The sequence below is a fragment of the Camelus ferus genome, chromosome 16 (genome assembly GCF_009834535.1).
Source record: "Camelus ferus isolate YT-003-E chromosome 16, BCGSAC_Cfer_1.0, whole genome shotgun sequence".
Taxonomy (NCBI): domain Eukaryota; kingdom Metazoa; phylum Chordata; class Mammalia; order Artiodactyla; family Camelidae; genus Camelus; species Camelus ferus.
Genome location: NC_045711.1, coordinates 12556450 through 12567950, shown reverse-complemented (window position 1 = coordinate 12567950; position 11501 = coordinate 12556450). Strand labels below are relative to the sequence as shown.

The 11501-nt window shown below is 45.2% G+C and overlaps 7 non-coding genes across 7 annotated transcripts; 6 read left to right on the top strand and 1 right to left on the bottom strand.

Moving 5' to 3' along the window:
- Nucleotides 1-502: 502 nt before the first annotated feature.
- TRNAI-AAU lies at nucleotides 503-576 on the top strand. The gene has a single exon. It is a non-coding gene; the product is annotated as a tRNA-Ile (tRNA).
- A 429-nt stretch (nucleotides 577-1005) lies between these two features.
- On the top strand, nucleotides 1006-1087 carry TRNAS-AGA. The gene has a single exon. It is a non-coding gene; the product is annotated as a tRNA-Ser (tRNA).
- Nucleotides 1088-1383: 296 nt separating this feature from the next.
- TRNAT-AGU lies at nucleotides 1384-1457 on the top strand. The gene has a single exon. It is a non-coding gene; the product is annotated as a tRNA-Thr (tRNA).
- A 2967-nt stretch (nucleotides 1458-4424) lies between these two features.
- On the top strand, nucleotides 4425-4496 carry TRNAP-CGG. The gene has a single exon. It is a non-coding gene; the product is annotated as a tRNA-Pro (tRNA).
- A 619-nt stretch (nucleotides 4497-5115) lies between these two features.
- TRNAD-GUC lies at nucleotides 5116-5187 on the top strand. Its single transcript has one exon. It is a non-coding gene; the product is annotated as a tRNA-Asp (tRNA).
- Nucleotides 5188-5779: 592 nt separating this feature from the next.
- Nucleotides 5780-5851, bottom strand: TRNAG-UCC. Its single transcript has one exon. It is a non-coding gene; the product is annotated as a tRNA-Gly (tRNA).
- A 629-nt stretch (nucleotides 5852-6480) lies between these two features.
- Nucleotides 6481-6552, top strand: TRNAW-CCA. Its single transcript has one exon. It is a non-coding gene; the product is annotated as a tRNA-Trp (tRNA).
- Nucleotides 6553-11501: the final 4949 nt, after the last annotated feature.

The following is an 11501-nucleotide window of genomic DNA, read 5'->3' as shown; positions in this document are numbered from 1 at the left end:
TTTACCATCATTTCCACCCTTGTTTGCCACAAGTACCAAAACTGGTTTGGAGAAGAGCTGGTCCAGCAAATTCAGGCCCTAAAGGGAGCAAATTGGGGAGTGGGGTGCAAAGTGGACAACATCACCATGATGGTCTCAGTCAGCAAGGTTGGGCCCAGGAAGAAGTCAGGCCTGGAGTTGTTGGAAAGTACAAGGTGGTTATGGGGAGAGGGGAGCACCAAGCACCAGGAGGGATATGTGAGGAACCTTTGCTGTGAAACCCCAGTCAAGCAGTCAGTGCTGTAGGTTTCCCCTGGGTCAAACCTAAGGCAGATCCTTAATCAACAGTATGAGACTGGCAGGAGTTCCTAGCCAGAAGCTACAGAATTAGAGGTTGCAGGGTCAATGACTTGGGGATGCTTGTGCATTTGGTGGTGGTTTGCCATTACTTCTTGGGAAGTCTTGGCTTTAGTATAGTGATACATACACATGTGAAGACTCGAAGGACTAGAATTTGACAGCTGGCCGGTTAGCTCAGTTGGTTAGAGCGTGGTGCTAATAACGCCAAGGTCGCGGGTTCGATCCCCGTACGGGCCAAGAAGCTTTGTTCTGTTTTTCCCTTACCCCACCTCCATACCCGCTGTACATGGAAGTTTTCCGCCACAGCCAGTGAACTTTCCAATCGCAAACGTTGACGGATTCACTTTTTAAAACTTCACTCCTTCACACCAAGGTTTGGAAGGGCATTCCAGGGGCTTGGGCTGCGGGAGAGTTCCCCGGCGGCTGCCGCGTCAACCCTTCCGTGGGAGCGCGTTGTTGGAGGTGGGTGGGAGAATGGGGGGAAGAGGATCCCAGTAAAGTGGAGCGTGTGTAGGGCGGCGCCACAAGCGGGACGTGGGTTACAAGTCTGTCCTTTGCTGTCCTTGCCTAGCCCAAAGCCCCAAAATACGGAATCTTAAGAGGGAAGTGTTTTCGGGGCATGGAGAACTATGAAAGGCTCGGGACAAAATGTCTTACCGCGGTTGTGTAGTCGTGGCCGAGTGGTTAAGGCGATGGACTAGAAATCCATTGGGGTCTCCCCGCGCAGGTTCGAATCCTGCCGACTACGAAAGCTTTTTCTTCTCCATCTTGCATTCACATCCCTTCCCTCCAAGATCAGAGAGTGAGGCTGATTGATCCGGTTGGCCCCCCCCCCGGCTCGGAATCAGAGTCCCAAGCGTGCTCATCTGGGTAGGATTAAGGTGTTTGATTTACTTATTTCAATACTGGGGAGAGCTCACAGGTGGATGTTTGACGCCAAACTCAGAGATTTGTCAAAATTACTTTCAGAAAAATTGAAGTTGTGACCAGGTTCCTGGAGGTGTAGTCGTGTACCACCCCTCCAGAAAGACGTCTCACGGCTTTGGCGCCGTGGCTTAGTTGGTTAAAGCGCCTGTCTAGTAAACAGGAGATCCTGGGTTCGAATCCCAGCGGTGCCTTAGTTCAACCTCGGGAGAGAATGTCTTTTCGTTTTGTTGTTGAATCTCTATATACTAAAGAACTCATCAATACCTTTTATACTGGAGGATGCAAGGGTTCCAGTTCTGTGCTCAGAGCACCGAGGTTTCCTGCTGAGATGAGCTCCCAGTTCCATGAGACTGCTCCAAAGCTTGTGCCGCGACCTGGGTGGGAACCCTGAGCAGGCCTGCACCTTGCTTTACTCAGCTGATGCCACACTCTACTGGTGCTGGTGGGCTAGCCCTGGCAGTCCCAACGACTTGGCATCTTCCCCCACTCCAGGACGTCCCTTAGAACCTGAGTCAATTTGTTTTGTTTGGTTTTTCATTATAGTTCTTTTGGTTTGGGGCCTCAGAATTATATATGTATATATATATTAAATAATTATTCCTATTTTTAAAAAATTGAGGGGACGGGGTGTGTATTCTATGTGCAGTTTCCGTGCCAGGCCCTTCACATATAGTTATCTTCATTTGTCTTCACAAGCTGGCAGTCAGGGTTAAGAATTAGCAGGAGATATGCCTGGCATGGCGACATCTGGTTTCCTGCAAGAGGGTGCAGAAGAGCTGGGACCCTGTGGACAGGATGAGAGTAGAAGTGAGCACAATGTGGGTGGGGTCTACTGAAAGCCTGGTGTGGCAGGGCAGGGTACATTTCTGAATCCAGGCTGGTGAGAGTAGAAGTAAATGCTGCAGAGAAGCAGGCAAGAAGCAGGATCCATGGGCCGTTGGCGGGGCCTAAACTTCCTTGGAAGATAGGCAGAAAGGTCTAGACACCATCCTTTGGCCCAGGAACCACTGCAAGATGTCTGAGCACAAGTGTTTGCTTAAAGGAACTGCTAAATCAAAGTGACAGGTCAGTAAGTGACGCAGCACCACCTAGACCAGATTTGTGCCAAGCACTGGCCTGCACGCTGTACATAACCAAATGAATAAGGCACAAACCCTTTTCTCAAAGGACTCATAGAAAGGCAGACACAGTCACAACACAGTGCACCAAGGGCAGGGACAGGGTGCTGTGAGAACATGGAGAAGTGGTATCTCATTGGGCCTGAGAGTGGAGAATGATCAGGGGAGGCTTTCTGGAGGAGGTGAGCTAAACTTTAAAGATCATGTGGAAATTTGCTGTATGTTCTGTTAAACAACTACGTACTCTATAACAACTGTTGTTCTAGGCCCTGGGAACACGGGAGCGAACAATAAACACAACAAAAATGTTTTTAAATTAAATTATGTAATATGCTAGATACATAAATGCTATATAGAGAGTATGGGGTGGGGGTGAGTGGGAACTTCAGAAAAAGATGTTGGTTATAGAAATGTCAAAGGCTTGCACCAGGGCGGCTGTAGGAGAGATGGAAAGGAATGGATGAATTACAGACACGTTTAGTATAAAAAACACAATAGGACTCAGTATGTGACAGGTTATGAAGTCCAAAGAAGAGGGAGAAGAAATTCAGGATGTTGCCAGGGTTCCATTTTAGGGAAATGCTGAGGGGGAGGAGTTACTACCTTCTCAAATTCACCAAGAATATCTTTTCACCCTTTCCCACACAATCCCTTTCAAACAACTGTGACTGCCCAAAGTTATACCTTAGAACTCAATTTTCCCTCTAAAGCTTTGACTCCTGTTAAAATGTAAAATACTAGCACCAAAGTTGAAACAACATTAGTTGTTTACACCTTAGTTCTTGGATTCTAAAAGTGGGGTCCATAGATATTGCATGGATTTTCCTAGAAAAAGGGACCACAGCTTTCATCATGTTTTATAAGGGATTTAGGCTTCCACCTCTGTGCAGATGAAGTGCATGAGACCAGATAAGAGAGAGGTAGCTAGAAACTTAAGGGAAAGCTGGCTGGAGACAGGAAATGGAAAAGGGTAGAGGGACGGAGATGTCAGAAAACCGACCTGAGCACTTTTCACCTACCTGAAAGTCTAGAGGCTCTGACAGGAAAGGATAGGGTGTTCTCTGCTGCCCTCCCCTGCTGTCTGACTAGGGACACCTGGGAAAGAAAAAGCAAAGCGCCGGACCCTTCATTGAAGCCCCCTTCACCAAAGTATCTGCGGGTAGGGAATTAAGAAGGGACTGGCCCCACAAATCACAGGACTGGGCTGTGGAACAAGATGGTTCAGCCCAGAAATGCTACCAGGAGGTGGAGTGCAGGGGCAGAACAGAACCCCACAGGGAAGATTCCAGAGCAGGAACCGAGCTGAGGGAAGACAGAACACGGTGGCTGGCAGCTGACCCCACTAGGTCCTGCCAGCACTCTTGGCAGCTTCCAGGTGGGAGCATGGCGAATGTATTAAAAGCTTAGAAGCTCACGCAGTTTGGAAAGCCGACCCCCCGCCCCACCTCGCCAGCCACTCATTTCAATGACACGTCCTCCATGGGTCTTCTTGGCCCCAGGAATTATTCCCTCGCCGGGGCACTACCACGCGGTCTGGGGAGACCGTGGACTATCGAAGTGCCGGTCTCTCCAAAAGGATGAACAGGTGCAAGGACAGGAAGAGGGGCTGGTGTTCACAGATTTCAGGACTCGTTAATTGTCCCCAACCAGGCAACTGCATCGCGTGTCTTCAAAGCTCTGCGCCAGGGACCGGGTTTGAGGGCCGCTGGCTGAGCCAGGAAGAGTCCAGACCCCAGATTACGGAATGGCCCCAAGACAGTGACCTTAGGGAGAGGGAACACGGGTGCTTCAGGCAGTCCTGGAGGGCTGCTTGTGGGGAGAGGCCGAAACCACTCCTTTCCACTTCCCAGACGTTACTTCCTGGGAGGAGTCGAAGCTCGCGACTCGCGAGCGGATATAGATTCTTGCTCTGGAGTAGTTCGCGTCGGGGCAGGTGGTCCCTGAGTGCACGCCAAGACCAGGCCATCATGAATCATGGCCCTAGGACTTCACAAAGCCTGTAACGACCTCTAAAGGCGTCCATGGTCGCTTCTACACGTCGGCTCGTTGGTCTAGGGGTATGATTCTCGCTTCGGGTGCGAGAGGTCCCGGGTTCAAATCCCGGACGAGCCCGGCCTTTCATGTTTTGCGGAAATCAGAGAGGCCCCAAGCCGCTGGTTACGCGGAAAGGCACTGAGGAGGCTGCGCTGGAAGTTGATCAGAGTGAACTGCGCCCTTTCAAGAGCGCTTGCTAGGAGCTCTTTTGTTCGGAGTGGACACCTGGTGGCAGGAAGAGGCTCACAGCGTGTTTTCCTTCTCGTCGTGCCAAGAAGAGCGCAGGCATCTCCGGAGTTGGGCGAGACACCGGCTTTCTTCTCCCCTCCTTCCAGTTTGGTACCGCTCTTCGACAGCCAGAGCCTGGTTTTGGTTTGATTGATAGCCGTCAGTCGACAGCACTGGATAACAGATAGTGAAATGGGTTGGGACCTATTCAGGGGTGTCTCTGGGAGAGCCCAGGGACTGTCAGAACTCAGGTCTTTGCAGCCTTGGAGGTCGCCTGTCTTTCGGTCACTCCTGCTGGTTTTTGCCTTTCTGGGGACTCGCGCTCGGTTGTGATCTAGAAGGTGCATGGGTTTCGGTCAGCATTTCGTAGTGGACAGAAGGACCGAATACCCAGCAACCTCGCCATTAGCAAGCTGAGCTTGGTAAAGATATCAGATCAGGGATTTGGAGAAACATTTCATCAGCTCGTTCCTCGTTAGTATAGTGGTAAGTATCCCCGCCTGTCACGCGGGAGACCGGGGTTCGATTCCCCGACGGGGAGAGATGCAGTGTTTTGTTTCTTTTCTCCCCACATTTTACATCCATTAAAACCTACCTACTTAGGAAGTACCTGTCCTGAGCCCTAGGATGCAGATAAAAAGAAGAGTGGAAGAAAAAGGTGGAAGGAGAGGAATAGTGTATCCTGACTCTCAAACTCACATTCTAAATTTCAAATTTATGTTTTATTTCAGATAACTTGAATTTTAAATGTGGCTAAATTAGCCATTTTTCTCTCTACTCAAAAGGATGTTTAGCCGTTATTCTCAACTTTCTGTATGCTTATTAGATGATTTCATTGATGATCATTTAAAAAACACAGGTGGGCAAACATAAAACTGTCACCCGCGTAATCCCTCCTCCAGACAACCTCCTGCACGGTGCTCTTTCCCTGACATAAATGCGCGTTTCCAATGCCAGCTTGAGATTGAGCAAATCCAGTCCGTGTGTGTATATTCGTCCGTGTATGTATTGGCATGCCGATACCCGAGCGCTGAGAGGAGCGTGAGTGAGGGTCCCAGAAAAGCGGTCCCTTACTCGTGTTTAAAGGATAATGCGGCTAGGGTAGGTAAACGCCTGAGAAAAAGGTTAAAGCTTGCGTTGGCCGGGAATCGAACCCGGGTCAACTGCTTGGAAGGCAGCTATGCTCACCACTATACCACCAACGCCTCGTGAAAAGCTGCTTTCCGTAGTTATCTAAGAAGTAGGACAACAAGACCGTGGCTTGAGTGACGTGACTCTGGAACTGCACCAGAGCCCAGGCGAAGGACAGATACAAGCGACGCCAAAATAAAGACTTCGGTTTTCGAGGCACGCACATGTGAACGGCGCTTGGCTCCCGGCACCGCCAGTGCGCTCCAGTCACCCTGCGAGAGGCTGTGATTATACACTGTCTACAGATAAAGAAACCAAGGTCAGAGAAGCTAAATAAAGGGGTTTTCTGAGTCACTGGAAGACCGAAATTAAATCTAAAGATTTATCTACGGCTGCAGATGTGCATCGACACTGTGATAGCTTTATTAACTCCACAAATAAATCCCCCAAATGTGAAATCATTTCTGTTGAGTGGGCTCAAAGTGTCCCGAGGTCCAAGAATTGGGCTCCAAACCAAGTGAGCCTAAACACAGTTTGTCCAGAGGAGGATGGTTAATTCCTCAGTGAGCGCGGGTCTTGCCCCTGGCGACTCAAAGAATCTCTGTGACAAAAACCCTAGGGGCGGGGCCTGAGAACAAAACTCCACCCCTTATTGCTGATGATGTATCTGTTCACGGGATCCGTCAAACCGCGGCTTCGGGAAGGCCTCGTGGCGCAACGGTAGCGCGTCTGACTCCAGATCAGAAGGTTGCGTGTTCAAATCACGTCGGGGTCAAGTGCAGTTACTCCTTTTGGACAGTTGTGCAGAGCGATTTTTTGGGGAAACAGAAAAAAGAACTTCGTATTATTAAAAAAAATACAAACCTGAGTGTTTCTGTGATTTTTTTCCCTAAAGTATCTTACTTTTCTCCCAAAATAAAAATTTTGAAACTTTTATTTTCACCTTAACTGTTTCCGTCAAACCAATCAATTAAAATTGTAATATCTTTAATCTCACAGATATTTTAGGTATCCTGACACAGAAATTGTTCGTAAACAATCACCAGCTCTTGTTCAGAAAATGTATTTTGGAGCAATAAATGTTCTTTATTGGAAAAATTGCAGCAATAATGAGTAATTTTAAAGTAATACTGGTAAATTATAATCCTTCTCCACTGTTTTAATTTTTGGCTATTTAACTTCTACTTGCCAGTGGTGTCCATAATCTTGTACTCCATTATTTTCACTTATAATTGTAATAGGAAATATGATTCTACAGTCTTTATAATTATAATTTTAATGACCATCTGAATTTGAGAATAACGCTGTTACAGTTCTTCTACAGTTAGACATATTGGTTGTCTGGTTATCTGTACATTTTTTCTTATTATTTAAAATGTCACCATAAGTAAGATTGCATGTGTGTATTTATTTATTTATTTTTGCCTCCACTGAGTATGGTCTATGACATAGATTCTAAAAAGTCCAGTTCTGGGGTTCAAGGCTCTGCTTAGCTGTACAGTTAACTGTACTGCTGTCCAAAAGGCTGTTGCTTTTCCAACTTGATCTTTTTTTTATTATTTTGTTTTCTCTCTCTTTTAAAAAACCAATTATGTTTCCATTATTGTATTTTTATATTCAGAATTTCAGTCCAAAAAAGTTTTTATGGTTTTAATCATCTCTCTTGACTGAACAAAAAATGCACAACCTAGAAGTTGAGAATTATGTTTTATTCAGCATATGTTCTGAGGACTTAAGCCGGGGAGGCAGCCTCTTGGATAGTTCTTTTTTTGTTTGTTTTTGGGTTTTATATATATATAGTATATATATATTTAATTGAAGTATAGTCAGTTTACAAGGTTGTGTCAATTTCTGGTGTACAGCACAATGCTTCAGTCATATGAGAACTACATATATTTGTTTTCATATTCTTTTTCACCGTAAGTTCCTACAAGATATTGAATATAGTTCCCTATGCTATACAGTATGAACTTGTTTATCTATTTTATACATATTAGTTCTTATCTGCAAATCTCGAACTTCCAATTTATCCCTTCCCAGCCACTTCCCCCCCTGTAACTGTAAGTTTGTTTTCCATGTCTATGAGTCTGTTTCTGTTTTGTAAATAAGTTCGTTTGTCTTTTTTTTTTTTTTTTTTTATGATTCCCCGTGTATGTGATATCATATGGCATTTTTCTTTCTATTTCTGGCTTACTTCACTTAGAATGAACTTGTATCTTTTTGAATTAAGTTTCCCTCTGGATATATGCCCAGGAGTGGGATTGCTGGAACATATGGTAAGTCTATTTTTAGTTTTTTGAGGACTCTCCGTACTGTTTTCCATAACAGCTGCACCAAACTACATTCTCACCAGCGGTGTAGGAGGGTTCCCTTTTCTCCACACCCTCTCCAGCGTTTATCGTTCGTGGACTTTTTAATGATGGCCATTCTGACAGGTGTGAGGTGGTACTTCATTGTAGTTTTAATGTGCATTTCTCTGATAATTAGCGATATTGAGCATTTTTTCACGTGTCTATTGGCGACTTGTACGTCTTCATTGGAGAATTGCTTGTTTAGATCTTCTGCCCATTTTTGGATTGGGTCTTTTTTTTAATTATTATTAAGTTGTATAAGCTGTTTATATATTCTGGAAATTAAGCCTTTGTTAGTCTTATCTTTTGCAAATATATTCTCTAATTCGGTACTCTCAGCTCTGAAGAGGTAAGGGAAGAGCCAGGATGAACAGGAGTTTTGCAACAAAAATCAGGTAGCTGGAACATCAAAAGATTACTGCTTATTAAAAAAAGAGAGAGATATCTAAAGTTAATGAATTTTTCTATGTATAGGAAGATGTAAGAGTCTGGGCTCAGTGAAATCATTCCTTTGACATGCGTGTTAACCCTCTAGGGCCAGTATCCTGGCCTTTTCCATCCTGGTTCCCCTCAGGGTGAATAGTGGGGGCAGCTGCAGTGGCCGATAGCTTGATGGCCTCAACATCCTTTGTTTACTGATATGGCAGGCGATGTTCTTCATCCACATCTCCATGAAGTAGAACACAACGGTATCAAATACAAATTTTTGTATTTAATCTTTGTTAAATACAAATATTCTCCAAACTTCCCTGCAGTCACTAGAAGCCCAGAGCCATGTGCATTTTTGCTGCTTCTAGTATACTGAAAAAGAAAGAAAGAGAGAGAGAAAGAAAGGAAGGAAGGAAGGAAGAAAAAGAAATCCAAGCCTTCCACTCCACAAGCCTTGTCTCTCCCAGTGGGGAATTTCTTCCTTGACATCTCTTTCTGTAACTAACAGTGCCTTTGTTAGTGTGGTAGGCTTAGGTGGCAGGAGAGGAATTTGGGCCGTCTTGCCACCATGCACAAAGCAGACACACACCCAGGCTGAAATTTATTCCTTGCGCTCACCTGTACTCACTCCAGCCTGTCTGCCTTCTGCCAAAGTGGTCACTGTGTCACGTATGCCAAGATGGAGGCAGACAATCAACCAGCCTTTGCTGCAGAAGCCAAGTGTTTTTGATTCAAGAACTGCTGAGGACTTGGCAAAGTGACAGTCCAAGAGCTCTGGCAGCCTAAGGGGAAAGGCGGGTGAGGTTGGCAGTGGGCCCTCCTGGTGCCCATCCGAACCAGGGCACCTTAAGGAGATACAAAACGGTCGTTTTTAAAATTCTTTCCTCTAGGTTTATTAGCGGACATTAGTTCACAAAGGAAATCTTACTCTCATGCACTGAGGCTAGGTGACTTATTAATCATAATAATAGTTAACATTAAGAGGTCACTGTGAGCCAGGCACCGCGCTGAGGGCTTTAGCGACCTTATTTCATTTATTCCGACAGCACCCCCACAAAGCAGTGTAAGGATGCCCGTCTGTCTTCGAGCTGACATGCGGAAGGGTATTTCCAAGCAACACAGATGGCAAGTGGCAGGCCCAGAGGCAAACCTGTAACCCCCAAGCCCATGGCCTTTTTCCTACATCCCGCTACATGGAGCTTCCTAAAAGGCCACCCAATGATTGACTAGGCAAGGTTGGTGGCCCTGTAGAGGAAAGAATGGCTCTAAAGTATGGTTTCTGGTCCAGAGAGCTCTGGGCATGTTAAGGATGGAATATTGCTAGTCCACAGACCAAATCCAGCACACACACTTGTTTGGTGATTTATTTGACAACATTCACAACTCAGCAAATTTCACACGTGTATCTAGATTTTCTCGCTGCTGTTTAAAAATGGGAAGTTTGTCCCTATTTAGGTTTCACTTTTACAGAGTAAAAATCAAGTAGAACTGAGTGTTGCCTGGCACATTCAGCCATGTCCTCGCCCTTTGCCGCACTCCCCACCCACCACTCCCTAATACTGAAGCATGCTTAGTAGAAAAGGTCTGGATTTGCGATAGAGACAGCATAGTAAGTTCCCGCTCTGGCCCTTTTTGCTTCAAATACATAGCACTGACATATAAAGTTTAAAAATAGTGAATGAAAGGGCCATCAACCAGGCTTAGAAACAAATCATTCAGTACCACAAATGCAAAGCCAGGAACGGGTCTGTACAGGGTTCAGGGCTGCAAGCGGGCAACAATAGTGGGGTGTTAAGGTCCTACTGGGAAACAGGGACTGATTAGGCACAGGGAGCTGGAGCCAGAGCTGCAGTGACATCCCTGTATCAAAAAAAAAAAAAAGGAACTGTAAAATCTGCCAGCTCCCTGCCTGGAGCTCCAGACCCAAAAAGGCAGAAGGACTCAGATGTAGCCTCAAGGCCAGAAACAGAACCCACTTGCCCTCAGTGACTTCCTTTGAGATACTCCCAATATTGTAGCGGGGCGGGAACTCCGAAAGACCGTGGTGAGACCTGATTCTTAACTGGGTGCAAGGAGGCAAGGTAACAGCTATGGTCTAACTGTAGGTCAGGGAGGGGTGAACACAAAGCAAGAGAGAGAAAACAAAATAAGAACAAAAAGATCTCTCACCCAAGCTGACGTTACAAACCCAAATCCCAAAACATATGAAGAAATGTCATGATTAGAGCACAATCATGGGGACAAGGGCTCACTCTAGATGAAGGAAGTTTATGGAGCCGTCTGACAAAGAACTTAAAGTAGGTGTGATTAGGATATGTAAAAGGATGAGTGAAGGAGTACTTTCACTTAAAAAAAATCAAATCATGAAACAAAAGTGGAAATTAAATAAAATCGTATGGATTGACAAATGACCAATTGGAAATCTTACATATGAGTGATAGATGTAATAATATAAGTCTATCTTACATTAGCTGGGCACACTCTGAGAGCAGACTCGCTATTTCAAAAATAGAATTCAAGACTTCACTCAAAACAGAGAACAGAGAAATTTGAAAAATATGAAAATGCAAGCCAAAAGCTGTGGAGGATTAAATTAGAAGCCCTGCTATACATCTAAAAGGAGCGTCAGAAAAAAGGCAATAGGGGAAATGATAGAGAAAGTGTATATATAGACTAATTCTTAAATTGTTATACTGAGGCTTCACCTGTGTGTCTTTTATTTCATTAAAAAAATCAGAAGCAAGTATAGCAAAACATGTTAACATTTGAATAACTGAATAATAGTTACACAAGTGCTGAAATGGTACATGAGAACCAGCCAGTGGTCGCTTCTGGTGATGGGAGTAGAAGACGAGGCAATTTGGGTTGGTAGAGAGACTTACTTTAAAAAAAAAAAAGTTGTATTTCCCCACTCCACCTTGACAGACTGACTTTTAACTAACCC